Source organism: Phyllobates terribilis, unplaced genomic scaffold, assembly GCF_046119375.1.
Source record: "Phyllobates terribilis strain yellow unplaced genomic scaffold, ASM4611937v1 Scaffold_1__5_contigs__length_1240528914, whole genome shotgun sequence".
In the NCBI taxonomy this organism is placed as follows: domain Eukaryota; kingdom Metazoa; phylum Chordata; class Amphibia; order Anura; family Dendrobatidae; genus Phyllobates; species Phyllobates terribilis.
Window position 1 is genome coordinate 358560802 of NW_027362761.1, and position 26933 is coordinate 358587734.

General features: G+C 46.7%; 1 long non-coding RNA gene across 1 annotated transcript in view; it reads left to right on the forward strand.

The window, feature by feature from the left end:
* LOC141167267 (uncharacterized) overlaps positions 1 to 26933 on the forward strand; it is a 106145-nt gene that overhangs the window by 61617 nt on the left and 17595 nt on the right. The gene's annotated exons all lie outside the window — the stretch shown is intronic.

A 26933-nucleotide genomic window follows, 5' to 3' on the forward strand; every position in this document is an offset into this window, starting at 1 on the left:
TCTGTGTATAATGTTACAGGTGATCCCTGTAATACATGTACACTATACACAGAACTCCTGTGTATAATGTCACTGGTGATCACTGTATTACATATATACTATATACAGAGCTCCTAATGTATAATGTCACTGGTTATCACTGTATGACCTGTACACTATATACAGAGCTCCTGTGTATAATGTCACTGGTGATCACTGTATTTCCTGTACACTGACACTATATACAGAGCTCCTGTGTATGTCACTCGTGATCACTGTATTACTTGTACACGAACACTATATACAGAGCTCCTGTGTATAATGTCACTGGTGATCCATGTATTACCTGTACACTATACACTATATACAGAACTCCTGTGTATAATGTCACAGTTGATCACTGTATTACCTGTACACTGACACTATATACAGCGCTCCTGTGTATAATGTCACTGGTAATCTTTGTATTACCTGTACACTTACACTATACTCTGTATACTATGTACAGAGCTCATGTGTATAATGGCATTTATGGTAATATTAGCATTGTGTTTTTTTTTATTAATGATCAGTATTGTAGTATTCAGTCACTATGTGGTGGTAATATGTGGTCTTAAAAAATACAGAAGTATATCAGAAGTTGAGTGGTGATTCCAAATTAGAAATATTAAGGGAATTAAAGTATATTCTTAGTGAAGCAAGGGAGTTTTCGATCAATATCTTTATGAATTTCTGTATATAGAATATCCCACCACACCGGTGATCTATACACTATCAAAAATACACAAATCGTTAAATGATCCACGGGGTTGGCCCATCATATCGGGGGTCAACTCGATATTTAATAATATAAATTTTACTGGATTAAAGACACTACAGATTTTTTACAAAAACTGAGGGAGGTCAACTTGACAGGTAAGGTCATCTTGGCTTCCTTTGATGTTACATCGCTATATACCTCAATAGACCATGAGCGAGGCATCACTGCAGTAAAATGTAAATTATCTTCTTTGAATTTATCCAACAAAGTAAAAAATGTGATAATCTCTCTTCTTGATATGGTTTAAAAAAAGAATTACTTCCTATTTGGCTACTGAGTTCTTTTTGCAAAAGCGGGGAACCGCCATGGGGGGCAAATATGGCACCAACTTACGCCAGTATTGTAATGTGTAGCATCAGCGTCTCTGCCTCCTGCCGGGCAGAGACGCCGTTCCCCTCACTGCCGCGGTCCTGGTCCGGCATCATCCTGCTCCCCTCCTGCTGTGATGCGCACCGCGCGCAGCTTCCTGGGCACTGTGCTTAGGGCGCGCGCACTCCCTCCCTCTTAAAGGGGCCGTGTGCCGTCCTAAAGAGTCCCCGGCCAATGGCCGGAGGCCTTCCCCTATATAAGACACCTCCTCCAAAATGGAGGTGCCTGTGCAAGGTTGTTGTTCCGTGTGCTAACACTTGCTTCAGCCCTCAGGTCCCGCTGCCACTCAGTCCAGCCCGCCAGTCTGTCTACAGTCCAGCCCGCCAGTCTGTCTATTAGTTCTGCCCGCCAGTCTGCCAGTAACCTGCCGTGCCCTCCTGCCTGCCTACCTGGAGCACCTGGCAGTTACCTGCGGTGCCCGCCAGCCTGCCTACCCGGAGCACCTGTCTGATTATCTGCCGTATCAGCCTGCTGATCTACCTGGGCCACCCGTCTGCCTTCCTGCCGTGCTCATCCGCTGTACCGGTCAGTTCCTGTCATCTGACCCGTGGGAGTCACCTGCTCTCACACAAGGTCGGTCCCAGAGTGGCACCTGGTTCATCTGCCCGGTCCCTCCCTGGTTCACGGAGTCGACTAAGCCGCCGTGTGACCTGGGTCAGGCCGAGAAGGCACTTAGTCACGCCCCTCTGGTCCCTCCTTGCACCGAAGCACAGAGGTTCCACCACCCGGACCCGTAACATAATGACGACATTGGAGGAGGACCTCATCTATGTGTCCCACCACTACTAGATGGTAATTAAGTGGTGGCGATACATAGATGATGTCTTCCTCCTCTGGAATGGCACAAGTCGAAAAAGGCTGTTCTCAGCCGAAACGTTGCCACATCTGATGGGCTAATAAAGTCCTCATCTTTTTTTCACAATTGGATATAGAGTCTACCTTGTTGTAGTGGCGGCTTAAAAAAATTAACCAAAACAAAAACTGCTGGCTATGTACAGTACAGACCAAAACTTTGGACACACCTTCTCATTTTAAGATTTTTCTGTATTTTCAGGACTATGAAAATTGTACATTCACACTGAAGGCATCAAAACTATGAATTAACTCATGTGAAATTATATACTTAACAAAAAAGTGTGAAACAACTGAAAATATGTCTTATATTCTAGGTTCTTCAAAGTAGCCACCTTTTGCTTTGATGACTGCTTTGCACACTCTTGGCATTCTCTTGATGAGCTTCAAGAGGTAGTCACCGGAAATGGTCTTCCAACAATCTTGAAGGAGTTCCCAGAGATGCTTAGCACTTGTTGGCCCTTTTGCCTTCACTCTGCGGTCCAGCTCACAGCAAACCATCTCGATTGGGTTCAGGTCTGGTGACTGTGGAGGCCAGGTCATCTGGCGTAGCACCCCATCACTCTCCTCCTTGGTCAAATAGCCCTTACACAGCCTGGAGGTGTGTTTGGGGTCATTGTCCTGTTGAAAAATAAATGATGGTCCAACTAAACGCAAACCGGATGGAATAGCATGCCGCTGCAAGATGCTGTGGTAGCCATGCTGGTTCAGTATGCCTTCAATTTTGAATAAATCCCCAACAGTGTCACCAGCAAAGCACCCCCACACCATCACACCTCCTCCTCCATGCTTCACGGTGGGAACCAGGCATGTAGAGTCCATCTGTTCACCTTTTCTGCGTCGCACAAAGACACAGTGGTTGGAACCAAAGATCTCAAATTTGGACTCATCAGACCAAAGCACAGATTTCCACTGGTCTAATGTCCATTCCTTGTGTTCTTTAGCCCAAACAAGTCTCTTCTGCTTGTTGCCTGTCCTTAGCAGTGGTTTCCTAGCAGCTATTTTACCATGAAGGCCTGCTGCACAAAGTCTCCTCTTAACAGTTGTTGTAGAGATGTGTCTGCTGCTAGAACTCTGTGTGGCATTGACCTGGTCTCTAATCTGAGCTGCTGTTAACCTGCGATTTCTGAGGCTGGTGACTCGGATAAACTTATCCTCAGAAGCAGAGGTGACTCTTGGTCTTCCTTTCCTGGGGCGGTTCTCATGTGAGCCAGTTTCTTTGTAGCGCTTGATGGTTTTTGCAACTTCACTTGGGAACACTTTCAAAGTTTGCCCAATTTTTCGCACTGACTGACCTTCATTTCTTAAAGTAATGATGGCCACTTCTTTTTCTTTACTTAGCTGCTTTTTCTAGCCATAATACAAATTCTAACAGTCTGTTCAGTAGGACTATCAGCTGTGTATCCACCAAACTTCTGCACAACACAACTGATGGTCCCAACCCCATTTATAACGCAAGAAATCCCACTTATTAAACCTGACAGGGCACACCTGTGAAGTGAAAACCATTTCCGGTGACTACCTCTTCAAGAGAATGCCAAGAGTGTGCAAAGCAGTCATCAAAGCAAAAGGTGGCTACTTTGAAGAACCTAGAATATAAGACATATTTTCAGTTGTTTCACACTTTTTTGTTAAGTATATAATTCCACATGTGTTAATTCATAGTTTTGATGCCTTCAGTGTGAATGTACAATTTTCAAAGTCATGACAATACAGAAAAATCTTAAAATGAGAAGGTGTCTGTACTGTACATACTCCATATCATCTACAATCATCAGGAAAGGTTGAAAGAGCAAATAGTATTTTAAAGAACAAAATAGTTAAATCTGTAAAGAAATAAAAATTCACCTGGCTGCAAGCCTTGCTTCTGGCATTGCTTGCTAGGAGGCATATGACGCGCCCCCTGGGCCGTGGGGCACCCGGAGCCGGGCCTTGTAGATGCTGGGGGTTGTAGTCACCGTGGTGGCGACCCGGTCCGTGACCCAGGGCGGTCAAACCAGGAATAGTCTATGTGTATCTGGTTTAAATAGTCCGACTACGCCACCTATGGAATGCGGTTATTGATAACCGCCGCTGCGGAGCAGTCCGCTAAAGCTGGTGGTATGCGCAGCAAGGTAGTGTAACTCCCCACAGGAAGAGTGCAGCTTCAGGGCAGCGTGTATAGAGGATGGTGGTGATAGTGCAGGGTGTCGTGGTGTAAGAAGAATCACAGAGTCCAGATGATGCAGTCCCAGATCTTTTACTCACGGTTAAGCAGTTCCACTTACAGGGCCAGTGTAAGAGCCCACGGCGTCCTGTGATCACGCAGTAAGGGGCTCGGTCGACCCTCAGGTATCTCAGGAGCATTTAGCAGGACCCCCCTTCAATGTGTCCTCTCTGGCCTCTCTCCTTGTACCTCACACCTAGCGGCACCTCTGTCCAGTGTCCTCGGGCCTTGGAGGGCGACGTGTGTTCCGTCCCCTGGCCCTATGTGGCTACCGTCCTGGTGGCTGGTGTGGACGGCTTGCTGTACTTGAAGTGCTGCAGCCTCCGGTTCCCAGTTGAGCCCTGTAGTCTCTGCTGGTTGAGGGATCCGGTTCCCTTCTTCTGGCCTGACCCCCCTACCTCCTGGCAGCGGCGGGCGTACGGGTGGCGGTTGCATGGCCCGTACCCCTAGGGTCCCTTCGGTTCCTGTCCTGGAGCCTTCCTGCTCCCTCTTTCCTCTCTTCTCTCCTTTCAGGCTCAGGCCCCTTAACTAGGCCTGCCTGTGGAGCAGAGCTCGTACAGAGCCCCTGCTCCTGACACTCTCCTCCTCTGACTGAACTTCTCTTCTCCACTCCCTGAACCAAAATGGTTCCTAGTTTTTATACCTCCTACTCCCAGTGCTCCCAAGATCTGCGTCCTCCACCCATCCACTACCTGGTTCCCCCTCTCTAGTGGTTCCTCCCCACTCCAGCCAGGGATCAGGGACAGTTGTGCTCTCCTGTAGGAGCATTGTCGCCCTGTCCCCCGGAAATGTGGTGTAGTGGATGTGGTGTTAGGGTCCTGAGCCATACTCCTTCCTTACCTGAGAGTGAGATACCACACCTCTGGTTGAGATGCAATACCTCTGTGGCGACCGAACCCTCAGGGGCGCCACACATACCTCACAGGGAACCCATGGACTTTCACCATTTGAAGTCATGTTTGGGAGTTCACCCTTAACAGGTGTCTTATTTCCACAAGGACTACATGGACAATACACGTCTCTAAATAACTATGTTGTTCATCTTCACAAGCAATTGAAAAATTTGCATGGCAAAATCTTCTCTTCTTTACCACAGGGCCTATTTGGCAATAACCCCCTGCAACCAGGAGATTGGGTGGTAAGAAGTTATGTGAGAAAACATCTGGAACCCCGATTTGATGGCCCACACCAGATACTACTGACCACATCTACATCACTAAAGTTGAAAGGGAAACAAAATTGGATCCTTGCTTCTCACTGTAAAAAGATTAATCTTAGGATTGGTAAGGATTTGTGCCGAAAGGGTGAGGCCTTTCGAGTAAAAGAAGATTAACCACTGAGAGACTTTCAAAATGAATATGCTACGCCACATGTTCTTTTATCTTTGGTGTTGTTGTATGCAAGTGAATGAAGAACAGCAGAAGAACTCTATTTGACTTTTACATCAAGAAACAGCCAAACATCTCAACACCATAAACTGCTTAGTCTGATCCTACGTTCCGACGAACCACAAAGGAATCCATCTGACTGGTATCCCAATAACAATAAACGATCTTAATCTCCCAGATTATAGTGATGATGTTGAAATAGACATAGACCACACTTCTCACAATGCTCTTTCAGACCTGGGAACATACTTAGAACTGTCTGGCATACTTTTTCCACCCACAGTATGGCTAAGGCTGATGTATGTTAATCACATAGCCAAATTAAAACGTATATAATATGATCTGGTTTCAACATTGGTTAGGCAGCCATGGTAAGATTGTTCCTAAGGTGCTTAAACAGGGTTTATATTATATTTGCGGTAACCGAGCCTATTCATGGCTTTCCATGAGAGCAGGGGCATACATAGAAATCATAGGGGCCCTTAGCAGAAGTTCTAACTGGGCCCAACCCATACCCCACAATACAGTATAATGGCCTCACACTTCACCACACTGTATAATGGCCCTCACACAGCTCTCCACATAGTATGATGGACCCCACACAAATCTTCACACTGTATAATTGCTTGCATACAATATAATGGCACCCTCATATCCCTCTATGAAGTGTACAGGCTTTGCACTCCATAGTCCTCCATATATATAATGCACCCCATAGTCCTCCATATAGCATAATGCACCCCATAGTCCTCCATATAGCATAATGCATTACCCACAGTTCTCCATATATTATAATGCACGCCATAGTCCTCCATATAGTATAATGCACTTCATAGTCCTCTATATAGTATAATGCACCACATAGTCCCCCATAGAGTATAATGCATCCCCCATAGTCCTTCATATAGAATAATGTACCCCCCATAGTCCTCCGTATAGAATAATGCACTCCCCATAGTTCTCCATACAGTATTATGGCCAACACAATGTGCTCACTGATTTAAAAAATAAATACCAACACTCACCTCTCCTCCTTGTGGCCCCACTGCTCTGGTCCCTGCAGCGAGCGTTCAGAAGCACCCTCATATCTCAATGTAGCGTGCGCCATGTAGTGACGTCATCACACCTGCTGTGCAACGTCAGACGCTGAGGGAGAATGATGGGGGAGGAAGCATCAGCTGATGCTCCCGCTCTTATTATTGCTTTCAACAGTATCAGCATATGGGCCCCATGGCAGCTGCGTGGCCTGCCGCCATTGGTGGTACGCCACTGGATCAGGCCGAATTATCTGAAATTTGTGAAATTTTAAGATTCGATTCGCAGATCAAAAAAGAAAGCTTTTCGGCCACCATTTCCTACACTGCTAAAGTCTCAGATAGAAAGCCAATGTCATTTTGCGTCGTTGCATGGGCTACCCCATAATGCCCTGTAGCTATGATATCTAGCGGATTATCATACGTTGTACATTGGTGATCAGTACCTGGGTCATCACAGATCAGAGTTTCCCTGAGAAGCACAGTTTGTACTGCAGAGTCATTTTCCATCTCCAGAGTCACTGGATAAGTCTCTCTTTTGTGGGTAAGCTCTTATGGTCAGCAGGGTCCTTTCTCTCCTCTCTCTGTGAATTCTTTCACTGCAAATCAAAATTTGGGGGAAAATTTGAATTTCAAAAGATCTGCTCATCTCTAGCTTAGGGTAGGTTCACACGAATATATAATTAATCATTCAGATTTTTTTCTCGCTTGTCATCCATGTGCTGTCCATATATTACCAGCAGCAGCTATTAATCATTTACAAGACCATTTACAGTTTCTTATGTTACAGAATTGCAATGTATTTGTATAAATTGGATACTGTGTCTTTGTATGGCATTGGATTTTTTTCATGCAACCATAGACTTGAATGGGTCAGTTTCTTCCGATTAACAGAAGGACCTAGTGCATGCTGAGATTTTTATTTTTTTTTTCACACACAAATTTGGTCAGTGAAAAAATATCACTCATCTGCACTGCCCCATTGATTAACATTGGTCCGAGTGCTGTCCGTTTTTTTCAGACCGAAAATACGTTCATGTGAACAAGACCACTTAAAGTTAGACGTTTTAATTTTGCTAACAATGGTAGACCTCACCAGCAGAATTCTTGTAAAATTATTGCCTGAGCAGAAGAGGTTTTTTTATGACTATTGTTTCAGAGATTTACATGGAGCATATTCATGTACAATCATCGAAACCCATAAACAGATGTTCACAGAGGACACATAAGTACAATGATTATGCCAAAGATCTTCTCTCTTTTTTTGCCTTCATCTTGATAACACATTACTGAAACCAGCTTCCATGCTCTGAGTAATACATTTCTGCACAAGTATGGAAGAATGGAAAAAATGCATCAAAGGCAAAATAATGACAGAAGGTCAGACATTTCATACATTTCTGTAATATATAATATAAATGTATTTTTTTATGCTATTTTTTTGTATTTGTTTTAATTATGAGTGGTTTTATAAGTGATACATCTCATGTTTGAGATTATTTCTTATAAACCATTTGTAAAAAGGTTTCCAGCAAGGGTTAAAAGAATCTTTAGTGGTGACCTGACAATATTGTAATTTCATGAATCACACTATATTTGTGTAATAGATAATGAGGGAAGTTTCTAACATCATAGAAATGTGAAATTAAAACAACAAGTTCTACAAAGTATGCTCACCATAACTAATGATCCATTTAGACAGACCGATTTGAGCATGCTAATGAGAAATGATAGACCAGTCGAACAGCCGTAGTTTACTAGCTTGTTTACATGGGCTGACGAAAACTAATAGGAAGAGAATCATCTTAGTAAAGAAAATCTGTCAGCAGGTTTTGCTATGTAATATGGGGGCAGCAGTGTTTTATCAGAAGGAGATTATCACTGCCTGTCACGCCGTAACTCGCACACCTACTCAGCGCTGCTCTACTCACTGCGGACTGTGGTAACCGCACTGCTTCTCCTTGTGTCAGGCCATTTCACTGAGTTGCCTCTTGCAGCACTCCCAGCACTGCTGCATCTTTCTGACTATCCCTGAAAGAAAGGCCTTGGAGGAGTACATACAGACTATGCAAAAAAAGGAGCATGGACCCCACCTCCAAAAATCATACATTTGATCTAATGACTCTCGGCAAAAATATACATAACTGAACATGAGGTTCTTAGTTTAACATTCTGATCAGACTGTATGAAGCCCACTGCCACGTCACGGAAAACCTCGTAGTGGGTCCTAACATTTCCTACCTGAACGGGAGCGGAGCCGTGCGCCAACCACCGCCACAGCAAAAATGCACCAGCAGTACATACAGACTAGCCTGGCTGCTGGTCACATTAGACCTTCTAAGTCACCTGTGGCAGTTGGATTCTTCTTTGTTAAAAAAAAAGGACGGCGGTTTACGTCCATGTCTGGATTTTCGTGAAATTAATAAGATTACCATACGCAATTCCTACCCATTGCCGTTAATTCCTGACTTGTTTAACCAGTTAGTGGGAGCCAAGTGGTTCTCCAAAATTGATCTCCGGGGGGCATACAATTTGTTACGTGTGAAGGAGGGTGATGAATGGAAAACTACTTTTAACACTCCGGTAGGTAATTTTGAGAATCTGGTGATGCCTTTTGGTCTTACCAATGCACCTGCATTTTTTCAGAACCTTATTAATGACATCCTGAGACCTTTGATTGGTAAGAATGTGGTTGTGTATTTGGATGACATTTTGATTTATTCACCAGATCTCGAGTCCCATTGGCAGAGTGTACGTGAAGTTTTGCAGTTATTGAGTGATAATTCACTCTTTTCTAAGCTGGAGAAATGTGAGTTCGCTGTGCAGAAAATGAGTCCTTTGGGCTACATTGTCTCCAGCGAGGGCTTTGAGATGGACCCTGTGAAGGTGCAGGCTGTGCAGGAATGGCCTAGGCCTATTGGTTTGAAATCTATACAGAGATTTTTGGGTTTTGCCAATTATTACAGAAAATTCATTAAGAATTTTTCTGTAATTGTTAAACCTCTAACCGATCTCACCAGGAAAGGTGGACTACTGAGGCCATTGAAGCGTTTGAGTATCTCAAAGAGAGGTTCAGTTCTGCCCCTATCCTTATGCAGCCTGATGAGACCAAGCCTTTTTTGGTGGAGGTCGATGCTTCATCAGTGGGGGTCGGAGCAGTTTTGTCTCAACAGAACAAGGGTGGAGTACATCCTTGTGCCTTCTTTTCGAAAAAAATTTCGGAAACCGAACTGAATTATGATTTTGGAAATCGGGAGTTGCTGGCTATTAAACTTGCGTTTGAACACTGGCGTCATTTTTTGGAAGGCGCTAGATTTCCTATTCAGGTTTTCACAGATCATAAGAATTTGATCAATCTGGATGCTGCCAAGCGCTTCAATGCCCATCAAGCTAGGTGGGCACTTTTTTTTTCTCGGTTTCATTTTTCTGTTACCTATATCCCTGGTACTAAGAATGTTAAAGCCGATGCTTTATCTCGCAGCTTCTCTCCTACGGTCGGTGCCGAGGAGGAGGAGAGCATTTTGCAGAAAGGAGTTGTGGTGGCAGCTTTGGACTCTTGTTTTGGAGAATGGGATTCTGAATGCTCAAGATGATGCTCCATCTAACACTCCCCATGGGAGGTTGTTCGTGCCTAGAGCCTTTAGGAGAGATTTGTTTGTGGAGCGTCATGAGTCTCGATTGGCAGGTCATTCAGGAGTTTCGGAGACTAAGAGACTTATCAGTCGCAGTTTTTGGTGGCCTGGAAGGCAGAAGGAAGTCATCAAGTGGGTGTGTCAGTGTACTGTGTGTGCTAGGTCAAAGGCTTCACATACTCCTGCTGCGGGGTTGCTTTGCCCTCTGGAGCTTCCTAGTGCGCCTTGGACGCATCTCACTATGGATTTTATTACTGATCTTCCTGTGTCCGTGGGTTTTACTGTCATTTGGGTGGTCGTGGAACGTTTTAGGAAGATGTGTCATTTGGTTCCATTCATTAAGTTGCCATGCGCCAAGACACTCGCTAAGGCTTTTATTAAGGAGATTGTCAAGCTCCATGGCGTTCCCACGGATATTGTTTCTGATAGAGGACCTCAGTTTGTGGCTCGCTTTTGGCGTGCTTTTTGTGACAGGTTGGGAGTCCATTTGTCATTTTCGTCTGGCTATCATCCGGTGTCGAATGGACAGACTGAAAGAAAGAACCAGGATGTTGAACAGTTTTTGCGTTGTTTTGTGGCAGACAATCAAGAGGTGTGGTCTGAGTTTCTGCCTCTCACAGAATTTGCTCTTAACAATCATACATTCTCCTCTGCTGGGTGTTCTCCTTTTTTTGTTGTACTGGGAGACATCCGTCTTTTGGTTCGTTCTCCAAATTGGGGTCGGCGGTGCCGGAGGAGAAGAATTTTTCTGGTGATTTGGAGAGAGTTTGGACTAATGTACGTTTTAACCTGCAAGAGGCTAACAAGAAGTCCAAGAAGCTTTTTGACAGGAAATGTAAAGAGGTTTTGTTTACTGTGGGTGACATGGTTTGGTTGTCCTCGAAGAACCTGCGGTTGAGGATTCCCTCTAAAAAACTGAGTCCTAAGTTTGTGGGACCATTTAAAGTGCTTCAGGTTGTTAAACCATCTGCTGTTAGGTTAGATGTCCCTACTCCCTGGAAGATTAATCCTGTGTTTCATGTTTCCTTGTTGAAAAAGGCTGATTTATCTAATAGGGACGCCACTGTCACAGTTCCTCCTGTGGTGGAAGACGGCGAATATGAAATTTCTCGTATTTTGAATTCTAGATGGCATAGAGGGAAATTACAGTATCTTGTCTTCTGGAAGGGTTTCGGTCCCGAAGACAACTCCTGGGTAAGGACGGATGATGTCTCTGCTCCTAGGCTTGTTAAAGCTTTCCACAGGAGGTTTCCTGATAGGCCTGGGCCTGGAGGATCCGGAGGATCCTCATAGAAGAGGGGATACTGTTAGAACCCTCCTGTTAGTTTTTGTTATCTTGTGTTTTGCGGTCACGTGACCATCTGCCTATATATTCCAGCTCCGCCTTTCTGGCTTTGCTGGACTTCAGTGTTGTTTGACTGTCTTTCTAGCCAGGTGCTTCAGTCCCTATCTCTGTCAGTTCGCTTGGTCCTCTGGGACCTCTAGTACTTTTTGTCAGTTTGTCTTTTGTACTCTGCAACAACTTCTGTTTAGGAGGTGTCCCATTTTTGTCCCAGTCCTTAGTTCATTTAGGGACCCCTCCCTTAATTCTATAGGTCTTCGTTCAGACTAGCCGTGGACTAAGGCGGGTCTGTTCACAAGGAACAGGCAGCCCGTTACATCGTAGGGATTCAGCTTAGTCTTACTGTAGGGACAGCATTCCCTTATCTTTCCTTAGTTTACGTTGCAGATCATAACACTCCTCCCTTCAATTCTTGCCTGAGCTGAGCTCCTAGCTGCCTTTTCCTCTAGTGTTTGCTAAGGTGTTGTATTGTTCTGACGTTTCTGTTACCGAACCGGCATGTTTAATTGTCCTATCTGATCTATAAGCTTCTCACCCTAGCTATGTCTTATGAACCTGATCTGTCTGTTCTGACCTCAGATTTGCTGACGCCATCGGAGCTTTCTCCTTCTATGCCTCGTATTACTTCACTGACCCGTTGATTAGCTGCTTCAGGTCCGGGCACTGCCCTGGAGTGTCATCTGGTGCCTACCTTTACGGCCTAAGCCTAACCTCACCATCAGAGACTCTAGTGACTCTAGTGAAGACCAGGTAGACACTTAGTCATGCCCCTCCAGGGTAATCCCTACCAGTGGCACGGTGAGTCCACACCTAGTGCTGTCACAAGCCATGGACCTACTGACAAATTTGGACCCAGAGATCCCAAGTCTCATGTACAAGTCCTGTTTGAGGAGGTCTGTTCTCAACATGAGCGCTAAGACCAACTGCTGCAGGCAATCAATGTTGTGGCAACTCAACTACAGGATTTAGTTGCGGCAACATGATTTTGAAATGGTGGTTTAGACCCCTGATGTTAATAGCCTACCCTGATGAATCAATTAGAGGAAACTGGTTGGGAGCCACATGTTTAAGAACCTGTCAGCCCAAAGGAGAGATGATACTTCAGGACCTCTACTTTGCGTTACCGGGCTTGAGAGTTACTCCACAATACTGAATACTGGTGAGATTGTTACATCTTTGAGACATAATGACATATTGGTCTATTGGTTTGATGGTTCACAACATTTATTAAGGAGCTCCTTATGCTAGATTTACAAGATACTGCAGTAGCAAATCATGCTCTATTTTAATTTCCGCTAGAGGATCAGTTATTCACATAGAGGTGTTTTCCTAGCTGTTTTTTTGTCATCAGTGTCGATGAGGACTCTGTATTTACTATCTGTTTGTTCTTGTGGTTATTTAATTATTAGGATTAAAAGTTCTATTTTAAATATCCCAACAATTGCTATTTTACACCTGTTTCCATCTTGTCCCGCGTCTCAGCCGTGACAGCTCATTCTTCCTCAGGACTGGCAGCATCCCCAGGGGAACCGCCTAAGGATCCGGTTTCAGGTGGAGCAGCTAAGTTCCAGCTTCCACTCCCATCCCGCTACGATGAAGATCTCAAGGAGAGCCGGAGCTTCATAAACCAATGCCAAATCCATTTCACGCTCCATGCTCATCTCTTTCCATCAAGATTGCATTTATCGTTTCTCCGCTATTGGGACAAGTCATAGCTTGGGCAAATCCTATTTGGCAACATCGAGGTCCAGAGACCCACAATTTAGGGAAGTTTCTGGTGATGTTTCGTCCCTTTTCACCTTAAGACAAGGCACTGACACCATGGCTCAGTATGCATTGTGTAGCATCGGCGTCTCTGCTTCGTGCCAGGCAGAGACGCCGTTCCCCTTACCGCCGCGGTCCAGGTCCGGCGTCTTCCTGCACCCCTGTTACTGTGGCGCGCACCGCGCGCAGCTTCCCGGGTACTATGCTTAGGGAGAGCCCGCGCTCCCTCCCTCTTAAAGGGGCCGTGCGTGCTGCCCTATAGAGTCCCCGGCCAATGGCTTCTCCTATGTAAGGAACTTCTTCCAAAATGGAGGTGCCTGTGCAAGGTTGTTGTTCCGTGTGCTAACACTTGCTTCAGCCCTTAGGTCCCGCTGCCTGTCAGTTCTGCCACCCAGTCTGTCTAACAGTTCAGCCCGCCAGTCTGTCTAACAGTCTTGCTCTCTAACCTGCAGTGCCCACCAGCCAGCGTACCTGGAGCACCTGCTTGTAACCTACCATGCCCGCCAGCCTGCCTACCTGGAGCACCTGCCTGTTACCTGTCGTGCCCGCAAGCTTGCCTACCTGGAGCACCAGCCTGTAACCTGCCATGCCCGCCAGCCTGCCTACCTGGAGCACCTGCCAGTTACCTGTCGTGCCCACCAGCCAGCCTACCCGGAGCACCTGCCAGTTACCTGCCGTGCCCTCCTGCTTTCTTACCTGGAGCACCCGTCTATCTGCCGAACCAGCCTGCTTATCTACCCAGACCACCCGTCAGCCTTCCTGCCGTGCTCATCCGCTGTACCGGTCAGTTCCTGCCATCTGTCCTGTGGGAGTCACCTGCTCTCACACAAAGTCGGTCCCAGAGTGGCACCTGGTCCACCTGCCCGGTCCCACCCTGGTTCACGGAGTCGACTAAGCCGCTGTGTGACCTTGGTCAGGCCGAGTAGGCACTTAGTCACGCCCCTCTGGTCCCTCCTTGCACCGAAGCACAGAGGTTCCACCACCCGGACCCGTAACAGTTTGCACAGGCCATGGAACTCGGTGGCCCCCAGGATCCTTCGCTCTCTGACCTGTACCAGGAGGTCTCACATCAGAGATCCCAACAGGAGACTATCCTGTCTTATCTGCGGACTGTCAACTCCCGCCTGGACATGCTGTCCACCCCATCTGTGTCCGTCTCTTGCCGAGCGGCACCCGCTCCGGTGGCACCTCAACCCAGTGGCGCAGTGGCATCTCTGAGCCTCCACGTTTTGGTGGTGAACCCGTCTTACGTCAGGGCTTCTTAAATCAGTGCACGCTGCACTTTGAACTCCTGGCACACCAGTTCACCTCTGACCGGGCCAAGTTTGCGTTCATCATGCCTCACCTCACCGGGGAGGCATTGGCATGGCTAAACCCTCTGTGGGAAAGAGGGGATCCCCTGGTGTCCTATCTTCTGGCTTTCCTCGCTGCCTTCCAGAAGGTTTCGATGAGCCCGGACAAGATCGCTCGGAGAGGTCGTCCTAGGCAAGAATAAATTCTCTCCGTCCTTGACTCTGTCTGTTTCTATTTCCAGTGGTGAGACCTGCTTCTTCGAGACTGCCCGTCTGGATTCTGGAGCCGCTGGGAATCTCATTCGACAGGCTGTTGTGGAGCGGTATCAGATTCCTGCTGTACGTCTGGCTGAACCGTTGGCGGTAGCCTCCGTGGATGGGAGGCTTCTTCCGGAGACCATCTTGCTCGTCACAGAGCCTGTAACCCATCAGGTGGGAATGCTGCACTCGGAGAAGATCTCCTTTCATGTGCTGTCCGTTCTCTCTCACCCACTCTTGCTTGGTTTACCCTGGTTACAAAGACATGAGCCCGTCCTGAAGTGGAGATCTGGTGAAGTGCTCCGTTGGGGTCAGGAATGCCATGAGTCCTGTCTGGTTCCGGTTCATCCAGCTCGACCCCCATCTACTCCGGCTAATCTACCTGGTCTGCCGGAACCCTACTGGTCCTATGTGGGCGTCTTCGACAAAAAGGAAGCAGAGACACTACCACCTCATAGGCCGTATGATTGCCCCATCAACCTGGTACCTGGTGCTTCTCCTCCCCACGGGCGAATCTACCCCTTGTCGCTGGCTGACACCCGGGCCATGTCTGAGTACCTAGAAGAGAATCTTGCTAAGGAATTTATCCAGAAATCCACCTCTCCGGCTGGAGCAGGATTCTTCTCCGTCAAGAAGAAAGGCGGCTCTCTACGTCCCTGTATCGATTACAGGGGCCTTAACCAGATTACCATCAAAAATAAGTGCGCCCTGCCTCTCATCTCGGAGCTGTTCGACCGCTTTAAAGGTGCGAAGATCTTCACCAAGCTCGATCGTCGTGGGGCGTACAATTTGGTCCGGATCCGCCAGGGAGACGAGTGGAAGACGGCATTCAACACATTATGAATACCGCGTGATGCCCTTTGGTCTCTGTAATGCTCCAGCCGTCTTCCAGGAGCTGGTTAACAACATCTTCCATGATCTCCTGTATTCTTGTGTGGTGGTGTACCTGGACGATATCTTGGTCTTCTCTCCGGATCGGCCCTCACACCGGAGAGATGTTGATCAGGTTCTGCTAAGGCTCCGGCAGAATCGCCTATATGCTAAATTCGAGAAATGTCTCTTTGAGCAGACCTCGATACTGTTCCTGGGCTATATTATCTCCGAGACTGGTCTGCGGATGGATCCCGAGAAGGTCTCTGCCGTCTTAAAGTGGCCCCAACTGGAGGGGTTGAAGGCGATTCAGCGATTCCTGGGCTTTGCAAACTATTACCGCCTCTTCATTCCTCATTTCTCCTCCCGGACTGCTCCCATCTCCGCGATCACCCGTAAAGGACCAAATCCCAGGGAATGGACTTCCGAAGTGGAGGAGGCCTTCATCTCCCTTAAACAAGCCTGCTCCTCTGCTCCTGTGCTACATTGTCCGGAATGCAACAAGCAATTCTTCCTGGAGGTTGATGCATCCTCCTCCGGAGCTGGAGTGGTGCTCACCCACAAATCCTCGTCCGGGAGAATGGTAACCTGTGGCTTCTTCTCAAAACTCTTCTCCTCGCCCGAGCACAACTACTCCATAGGAAATCGTGAGCTGCTGGCCATCAAATTAGCGCTGGAGGAATGGCGCTACTTGCTGGAGGGGGCTCTGCACCCGGTGGTCATCTACACTGACCACAAAAACCTTGCTTATTTACAGAATGCCCAAAGACTAAATCCGCGTCAGGCCAGGTGGTCTCTATTCTTTGACCAATTCTGCTTCACTCTTCATTACCGCCCGGCGGACAAGAACATTAAGGATGATGCTCTATCCCACTCATTCCTGTCTTCCGACCAGGAGGAGGAGCCTCTATATATCATTGACCCCTCCAAAGTAATGACTGTGGCTCCGTTTGACCTGTCTCATCTTCCACCTGGTAAGACCTTTGTAGCGGTTCCGGATCGAAAGAAGGTTCTACTCTGGGGCCATTCATCCAAACTAGCCGGTCATGCTGGCCAGAGGAAGACCTTTCTGCTCATCGCCCGACATTACTGGTGGCCCTCCCTGCGCAAAGATGTTGCGGGCTTTGTTGCGGCTTGTTCCTCTTGTGCCCGTAACAAGGTTCCCAGGCACCTTCCATCCGGCCGTCTCCTTCTTCTTCCCATGCCTTCCGCTCCGTGGCAACACATTGCAATGGACTTCATCATGGATCTCCCTGTTTCTGCCGGTTGTACTGTCATTTGGGTGGTCGCTAACCGCTTTTCTTAAATGGCCCACTTCATCCCTCTGCCTGGTCTTCCGTCTGCATCTGTGCTGGCTAAGGACTTCATCCATCACATCTTTCGTCTTCACGGCCTACCCCTCCACATTGTGTCTGATCGCGGGGTTCAGTTCACTTCGCGCTTCTGGAGAGCTAAGTGTAAGCTGCTGGGTGTCTCCTTGGATTTTTCCTCTGCTTATCATCCTCAATCCAATGGTGAAGTGGAACGTATCAACCAGATCCTTACCAGCTTTCTTCGGCACTTTGTCAACGCTCACCATAACGATTGGGTTGAGCTCCTACCCTGGGCCGAGTTCTCCTATAACAACCATGAGAGCGAGTCTTCTTCTGAATCCCTGTTCTTTGTGGTCTACGGTCAACACCCCCGGATTCCGTTTCCCATCTCCTCTTCAGTGGACAATCCTGCCGCGGAGTCTCTTGTCAGCCAATTTGCAACTATTTGGCAAGACACTAGATCTGCACTTCTTCAGTCCTCCGAGCAGATGAAGAGACAAGCTGATAAGAGACGTCTGGATCCGCCTCAATTCTGTCCAGGAGACAGAAAGGTCTGGCTTTCCTCCAAATATGTTCATCTCAAGATACCTTCCTATAAGTTGGGTCCGCGGTTCATCGTTCCGTTCGAGGTTTTGAACCAAATCAATCCTGTGGCTTACCAGCTGAAACTCCCGGTCACCTTACGAATTCCCAACTCTTTTCATGTATCCCTCCTCAAACCTGTTGTCCTTAATTCTTTCTCTGACGATCCAGGTACCACTCCAGCTCCAGTCTCTGCTGAGGACATCTTTGAGGTAGAAAACATTTTGGCCACCAAGAGGGTAAAAGAAAAGACTTTCTTTCTTGTGGATTGGAAGGGGTTTGGCCCTGAGGAGAGGTCTTGGTAACCCAGAGAGAACATTCATGCCCCTCATCTTCTTAAAAAAATTCTCACGGGCCTAAAGAAGAGGGGCCGTACTGTAGCATCGGCGTCTCTGCCTCCTGCCGGGCAGAGACGCCGTTCCACTCACCGCCGCGGTCCAGGTTCGGCATCTTCCTGCTCCCATGCTGCTGTGGCGCACAGCTTCCCAGGCACTGTGCTTAGGGCGCGCACGCTCCCTCCCTCTTAAAGGGGCTGCGCGCGCCATCCTATAGAGTCCCTGGCCAATGGCCGGAGGACTTCTCCTATATAAGGCAACTCCTCCAAAATGGAGGTGCCTGTGCAAGGTTGTTGTTCCGTGTGCTAACACTTGCTTCAGCCCTCAGGCCCCGCTGCCTGTCAGTTCCGCCAGCCAGTCTGTCTAATAGTTCAGCCCGCCAGCCTGTCTAACAGTCCTGCTCGCTAACCTGCCGTGCCCACCAGCCAGCCTACCTGGAGCACCTGCGCGTAACCTGCCATGCCCACCAGCCTGCCTACCTGGAGCACCTGCCTGTTACCTGTCGTGCCTGCCAGCCTGCCTACCCGGAGCACCTGCCAGTTACCTGCCATGCCCGCCTGCTTGCCTACCCGGAGCACCCGTCTGGCTATCTGCCGAACCAGCCTGGTTATCTACCCGGACCACCCGTCAGCCTTCCTGCCGTGCTCATCCGCTGTACCGGTCAGTTCCTGACATCTGTCCCGTGGGAATCACCTGCTCTCACACAAGGTCAGTCCCAGAGTGGCACCTGGTCCACCTGCGCGGTCCCTCCCTGGTTCACGGAGTCGACTAAGCCGCCGTGTGACCTTGGCCGAGTAGGCACTTAGTCACGCCCCTCTGGTTCTTCCTTGCACTGAAGCACAGAGGTTCCACCACCCGGACCCATAACACATTGCACTTCCATATCCTGGCTGCGGAGTTGGCTTGGAGTAAAGAAGCCCCGGTGGCAACCCTCTGGCAGAGTCTGTCTGGTTGTATTAAGGATGAAGGCAGAGATCTACCATCTTCCCTGGATGTCGTTAAACACCTGGTGTCATGCTAGGTATGGGAAGGACCCAGCATACGACGATGGGAAGAGGGGGTGGGGGGGGAGCCCAGGAACTAGGGAAAAGGAGAGTGGAGACCCATGGGTAGATCTTACAACACCCTGGCTCCCCTATCATCCCTAAATAGGTTCCTCACTTATCATCCAGCAGGATACCTAATCCCTGACTGACCCTAGAACTAGGCCCTAGGTAGGGAGGGAGAGGGGTGAGCACTAGTCAGCTACACTGCAACTAAAGACAAACAAGGTAAACAGACAAGGGAAAACACTTAGCTTTGGGAAGACACCAGAGTAATCATGACAACAATCACAAAGGGACTCCAAGAAGAAACTAGCCGACGGCTAGAACTCCAGGCCTGAACAGAGGAATAAACTTCTATCACCAGCGATTCTCTGGAGAGACTGGATGTTATTTAAAGGTCCAGCATGGGTGTGTTAATTAGCAGCAGAAAGTGGAGCTCACTGCTGGGTCCTAAAGAGGGAGGGATGGTGAAAGGATCAAGAAGGTGTCTGCAAGGCCAAGCGCAGCGACCTTCTACAGCCGGATCCAGAATGACTGTCTGTCACACCCGACACACCCGTGACAGTAACCCCCTTTCTACGAGTGGCCTCTGGACACTCAGGACCTGGTTTCTGATGAGAGGCATGGAAGGAGCGAATCAATCTAGGGGCATTCACTTCTGATGCTGAAACCCACATCCTTTCCTCTGGACCATAACCACTCCAGTGTACCAAGTACTGAAGGGAATGATGTGAAGACGAGAATCCACAATGTTCAGGTCAGGGTAGAAAGCTAAAAATGACTTCCCCCCCTCTGCAAAATAGGGGTAGGGTTCTCATGGTCACCACCACCAGGGAAACTCCGAGATAAAGCATCAGCCTTGATGTTTATAACCCCTGTACGGAAAGTGACAATAAAATTTGAACATAGTAAAAAACAGAGACCATCTAGCCTGCCTAGGGTTGAGACGTTTAGCAGACTGAAGATATGACAGGTTCTTATGTTCTGTGATAACAGTAATAGGATGGACTGCTCGCTCCAACCAATGTCGCCATTCTTCTAAAGCCAATTTAATCGCCAAAAGCTCCCTATTACCCATGTCATAATTTCTCTCAGCTGAATACAATTTCTTGGAAAAGAAAGCAAATGGATGCCATTTTACTGGGGGACGGACCCTGAGACAACACAGCCCCAACCCCCACCTCCGACTCATCAACTTCTACAACGAAAGATTGAAAAACATCAGGTTGACTGAGTATAGGTACTGTGGCAAAACATCTCTTTAAGGAGGAAAAAGCCTGCTGGGCGGCATTCGACCAGTTAGAAAGATTGAACCCCTTTCTTGTCATGTCAGTGAGTGGTTTCACAATTACTGAATAATTTTGGCTACATTTCTGGTAAAAAGTAGTAAAGCTCAGAAAGCGCTATTATGCCTTCAGGTTTTCGGGACAGTCCCAATCAAGTAAAGCACGGATCTTCTCTGGACCCATCCGAAAACCCGGTAATTACAACAGGTACCCCAAAAACTGCACCTCCTGGAGAACAAAAACACATTACACTAGTTGGCATATAGTTTATCTGTTAATATCTGTAGTACCTGTTTAACATGACCCTGATGCGTCTCAAAATCAGGTGAGTAAACTAATATATCATCCAAACAGACCACCACAAACCTGCCCACTAAATGATGGAAAATATTGTTTATGAAATGCTGGAACACCGCAGGTGCATTGGTCAGACCAAAAGGCATAACCTGACTCTCGAAATGCCCCTCAGGGGTATTGAACGCCGTTTTCCATTCATCCCCTCTCTGATTCTAACCAGATTGTAGGCTCCCCTTAAATCCAACTTGGAGAACACCTTAGCTCCCACAACCTGGTTGAATAAATCTGGAATCAGAGGAAGAGGGTACGGATCTCGGACGGTAATTTGATTCAATTCCCGGAAATCTAAACAGGGACGGAGAACCCTATCTTTCTTCTTAATGAAGAAGATCCCTGCTGCGAAGATGAGCGTCTGATATGTCCCTTCTCCAGACTCTCAGCAATGAAATCCTTCATGGCTTGTCTCTCAGGGCCAGAAAGATTATACAGTCTGGACTTGGATAGTTTAGCTCTGGGAGTCAGGTTATTAGGACAGTCATACCCAGATGTGGAGGCAAATCCTGACACCCCTTCTCAGAAAATACGTCCTCAAAATCAGACAGAAACACAGGTAAGGTCTCCGTAGAGACTGCAGAAAGGGAAATGTTTAAGCAGTTCTCATGACAGTAATCTTCCCATTCAACAATTTCCCTAGATTGCCAATCCACTATCGGATTAGGTTTTACCCTCCAGGGTAGACGCAGTACAATCGGAGTGGAAAGGCCCTCCAGGACATAACAGGGAATTACCTCATAATGAGAAGAACCCACCCTCAGTCTTATATTATGTACAGTCTGATTCAGAGCTCTCTGTGCAAGTGGCGCTGAGTCAATGGCATAAATAGGAATGGGCTTAGTTAATGTACAGAAAGTAAACCCATGAGTTCTCAAAAACCCAGCATCAACCATGCTGACTCCAGCTCTACTGTCTACAAACACAGAAATTTTCTCAGTCTTGCTCTCTAGCACCACCTCTGCCGTCAGGACAAACCAAGAACTGCATGTTGAAGACAAACACACCCCAGGATTATCCAATGGCACACTACCAAGGGTTAATCCAGTTTATTTTTTCTTAAGAATCAAGGGACAGACCCCAATCAAATGTCCCTTGTTACCACAAAAAAAACACCGCCTTTCTTTTGCGGATCTCAGGGGAAATATGCGACGCAGCAGCTCCCCCTAACTGCATGCGTTCCTCCATCTCCCAAGTCACAGGTTCATCCCCAGACTGCCCTTCCAGAAAAAAAGCGTTGCCCCGAAAAGAGGGCTCAGGAGTAGGTGGTTTCACCCACCTATCCCGAGGGCACCTGTCCACGTGTATAGCATGGCAGCCTCTAAGGACCCCGGGGTTTCGTAAACTGCCAAGGCATCTTTCAACATTTCTGAAAGCCCCTGACAAAATTGGCTTCTAAGAGCCGGGTCATTCCATTTGGTATCAGTTGCCTATCTATGGAATTCAGAACTTTAGGTCTCCACTGACTGATTCCCCTGCTGAAGGCGACGCAGCCTGGATTCAGCCAAGGAGATTCGGTCAGGATCATTATAGATGAGGGCCAGAGCCCTGAGAAATCCCTCAACTGACTAGTGACAAACAGAACCCTGTGGCAAAGAGAGAGCCCAGGATTGAGGATTTCCTTGCAACAGTGAGATCACAATCCCCACTCGCTGCTCCTCATCTCCAGAGGATTAAGGTCAAAACTTAAAATACAACTTACAAGCTTCTTTCAAAACAAAAAACTTCTCTCTACCTCCTGAAAATCTGTCTGGGAGGGCAATTTTGGGTTCAAGCTGGATTGGCCTACCTGCATAATCCCCAATATTAGGAGTCTGCAGCCGCAGCCGTTGCTGCTGAAACTCTAATCGAAGGTCAGTCAGCTATAGTGACAGACTTCAAAGCTGCTCTGCCAGCACTAGTGTTGAGCGATACCTTCCGATATCAGGAAATATCGGATCGGAGTGGATCGGGCCGATGCTCAAAAAGTATCGGATATCGCCGATTCCGATACCGGAAACCAATGCAAGTCAATGGGACACAAATATCGGAATGAAAATAAACCCTTTCTTTCCTTGTAGGTTAATTCTACATGAAGGAAAACAACTAACAAAAATGTAGAATGTATTGGGGGAGGTGGTTGCCCAAATCGATGGGAACAGTGCTCACAGTGAAACATGAAAAGCCGGCAATTCAGCAGCGGCATACACCGGTACCCGACAATTTAGAACAGAAAGAATAGAGCTTCACACATAGATTAGATAGATAGAAACATGTCAGTCACATATATAAGAAGTACAGTGACAGTGTTGCTTACTGTACTTGTCATTTAGTGTAAAGGATTTATTTAAAAAAATAATAGTGTTTTCATGCACCGTCTCTTTAAAAAAGCCGGCCGGCAATTCAGCATCGGTACCCGACAATTTAGAACAGAAAGATAGAGCATCACACATAGATTAGATAGATAGAAACATGTCAGTCACATATATAATAAGTACAGTGACAGTGTTGGTTACTGTACTTGTCATTTAGTGTTAAAATAAAGGATTTATTAAAAAAAAAATTGGCGTGGGGTTCCCCGTAATTTTAGTCTCTAGCGGAGGTTAAGCAGACAGCTGGGGCAGATGTTTGAAGTCTGGGAAGGGGGTAATACCCATGGAGCTTCCCAGGCTACTAATATCAGCCCCCAGCTGAATACCTAGCCTTTACTAGCTATTAAAATGGGGGACGCCAAAAGAAAAATGACGTGGGGTCCCCCCTATTTTAATAGCTAGCAAAGGCTAGGCAGACAGCTGGGGGCTGATATTAATAGCCCAGGAAGGGTGCCATGAATATTGGCCCCCTCCCAGGCTAGAAACACCAGCCGTCAGCCGCCCCAGAAATGGCGCATCCATAGGATGCGCCAATTCTGGCACTTAGCCTCGCTCTTCCCACTGCCCTGTAGCGGTGGCAGTGGGGTAATAGGGTTGGGGTTGATGTCAGCTTATAATGCCAGCTGACATCAAGCCCAGGTTAGTAATGGAGAGGCGTCTATAAGACACCCCCATTACTAACCCCATAGTCAAAGTTACAAAAAATCACAAACACCCAGAATAAAGTCCTTTAATTGAAATAAACACGCAATTCTTTATTGTTCTACACTGTGTTCCAAATTATTATGCAAATATTTTCTCAGATTTTCCCAAATTACCTACAGTACAGACCAAAAGTTTGGACACACCTTCTCATTTAAAGATTTTTCTGTATTTTCATGACTATGAAAATTGTACATTCACACTGAAGGCATCAAAACTATGAATTAACATATGTGGAATTATATACTTAACAAAAAAGTGTGAAACAACTGAAAATATGTCTTATATTCTAGGTTCTTCAAAGTAGCCACCTTTTGCTTTGATGACTACTTTGCACACTCTTGGCACTCTCTTGATGAGCTTCAAGAGGTAGTCACCGGAAATGGTTTTCACTGCACAGGTGTGCCCTGTCAGGTTTAATAAGTGGGATTTCTTGCCTTATAAATTGGGTTGGGACCATCAATTGTGTTGTGCAGAAGTCAGGTAGATAAACAGCTGAAAGTCCTACTGAATAGAGTGTTAGAATTTGTATTATGGCAAGAAAAAAGCAGCTAAGTAAAGAAAAACGAGTGGCTATCATTACTTTACATCATAGGGAAAACTTTGAAAGTGTCCCCAAGTGCAGTTGCAAAAACCATCAAGCACTACAAAGAAACTGGCTCACATGAGGACCGCCGCAGGAAAGGAAGACCAAGAGTCACCTCTGCTTCTGAGGATAAGTTTATTCGAGTCACCACCCTCAGAAATTGCAGGTTAACAGCAGCTCAGATTAGAGACCAGGTCAATGCCACACAGCGTTCTAGCAGCAGACACATCTCTTCAACAACTGTTAAGAGGAGACTTTGTGCAGCAGGCCTTCATGGTAAAATAGCTGCTAGGAAACCACTGCTAAGGACAGGCAACAAGCAGAAGAGACTTGTTTAGGCTAAAGAACACAAGGAATGGACATTAGACCAGTGGAAATCTGTGCTTTGGTCTGAAAAGTCCAAATTTGAGATCTTTGGTTCCAACCACCGTGTCTTTGTGCGACGCAGAAAAGGTGAACGGATGGACTCTACATGCCTGGTTCCCACCATGAAGCATGGAGGAGGAGGTGTGATGGTGTGGGGGTGCTTTGCTGGTGACACTGTTGGGGATTTATTCAAAATTGAAGGCATACTGAACCAGCATGGCTACCACAGCATCTTGCAGCGGCATGCTATTCCATCCGGTTTGCGTTTAGTTGGACCATCATTTATTTTTCAACAGGACAATGACCTCAAACACACCTCCAGGCTGTGTAAGGGCTATTTGACCAAGAGGGAGAGTGATGGGGTGCTACGCCAGATAACCTGGCCTCCACAGTCACCAGATCTGAACCCAGTCGAGATGGTTTGGGGTGAGCTGGACCGCAGAGTGAAGGCAAAAGGGCCAACAAGTGCTAAGCATCTCTGAGAACTCCTTCAAGATTGTTGGATGACCATTTCCGGTGACTACCTCTTGAAGCTCATCAAGAGAATGCCAAGAGTGTGCAAAGCAGTCATCAAAGCAAAAGGTGGCTACTTTGAAGAAAATAGAATATAAGGCATATTTTCAGTTGTTTCACACTTTTTTGTTAAGTATATAATTCCACATGTGTTAATTCATAGTTTTGATGCCTTCAGTGTGAATGTACAATTTTCATTCATAGTCATGAAAATACAGAAAAATCTTTAAATGAGAAGGCATGTCCAAACTTTTGGTCTATACTGTATATGAATTGCAGTCATTGTAATTTTCCAGTCAAATAACTATTAGAGTACAATTGAAAGGTTTTTGTACAAACTGCCTATGATAGCAGTATATATTTTTTTTAAAAAACAAACTCAAACTGCACTCAAAATGCATGTTCCAAATTATTATGCACAGCAGAGTTTTCAACCTTTTCATTTTAATAAAGAACAAAAAAATGGTCATTTTTGAAATTATAAGCATTAGCAGGTTATTACAAACTGAAATCAAACAGTTTTCAACTCAAAACTTTATTCTAGGTGATGTTACATTTGCAAAAAAGGGGACAAACTTATGGTGTGGCACCCATGCTCCCCTGACCTCAACCCCATTGAGAACCTCTGGAGCATCATCAAAAGGAGTGTCTATGATGGCGGGAGGCAGTTCACATCTAAGCAACAGCTCTGGGAGGGTATTCTGTCCTCATGCAAAACAATTAAAGCAGAAACCATCCAAAACCTGACAAATTCAATGGACAAGAGAGTTCAGAAGCTCCTTTCGAACAAGGGGTCCTATGTGCAAATGTAACATCACCTAGAATAAAGTTTTGAGTTGAAAACTGTTTGATTTCAGTTTGTAATAACCTGCTAATGCTTATAATTTCAAAAATGACAATTTTGTTGTTCTTTATTAAAATGGAAAGGTTGAAAACTCTGCTGTGCATAATAATTTGGAACATGCATTTTGAGTGCAGTTTGAGTTTTTTATTTTTTTTTAAATATACTGTTATCATAGGCAGTTTGTACAAAAACCTTTCAATTGTACTCTAATAGTTATTTGACTGGAAAATTACAATGACTGCAATTCATATAGGTAATTTGGGAAAATCTGAGAAAATATTATTTGCATAATAATTTGGAACACAGTGTAAATTAAACCATACTTACCATCACGCCCATTCCAGCTGAAGCCAATGTCTTCTGCAATAAAAGTAAAATAATAAAGCAACATCATCCTTACCTTTTCATGGTTCCCAGGACAGCTCCAGCTCTGCTACATCGAGATGACAGGCTGGATCGCAGCCGAAAGCTGCCATCCAGCTTGCCATGCCACAGACACTGAGAAGCGCAGGTATGCTTGCGCTCCTCAGTGTCTGGCTGTGACGGCATCCAGATGAGCCGACAATGAACTCAGCTCACCTCATGCACGTCACTGACAGCGTGGGAGAATTCTCCTGCGCATGCGGTGAGCGTGAAAGAATTCTCCTGCTGAAGCGCTGAGCGCAGGAGAATTTTCCCACGCTGTCAGTGATGTGCATGAGGTGAGCTGAGTTCATTGGACATGACCTCGGCTCATCTGGATGCCGTCACAGCCTGACACTGAGGAGCGCAAGCATCCCTGCGCTTCTCAGTGTGTGCGGGATGACAGGCTGGATGGCAGCTTTCTGCTGCGGTCCAGCCTGTCATCTCGATGTA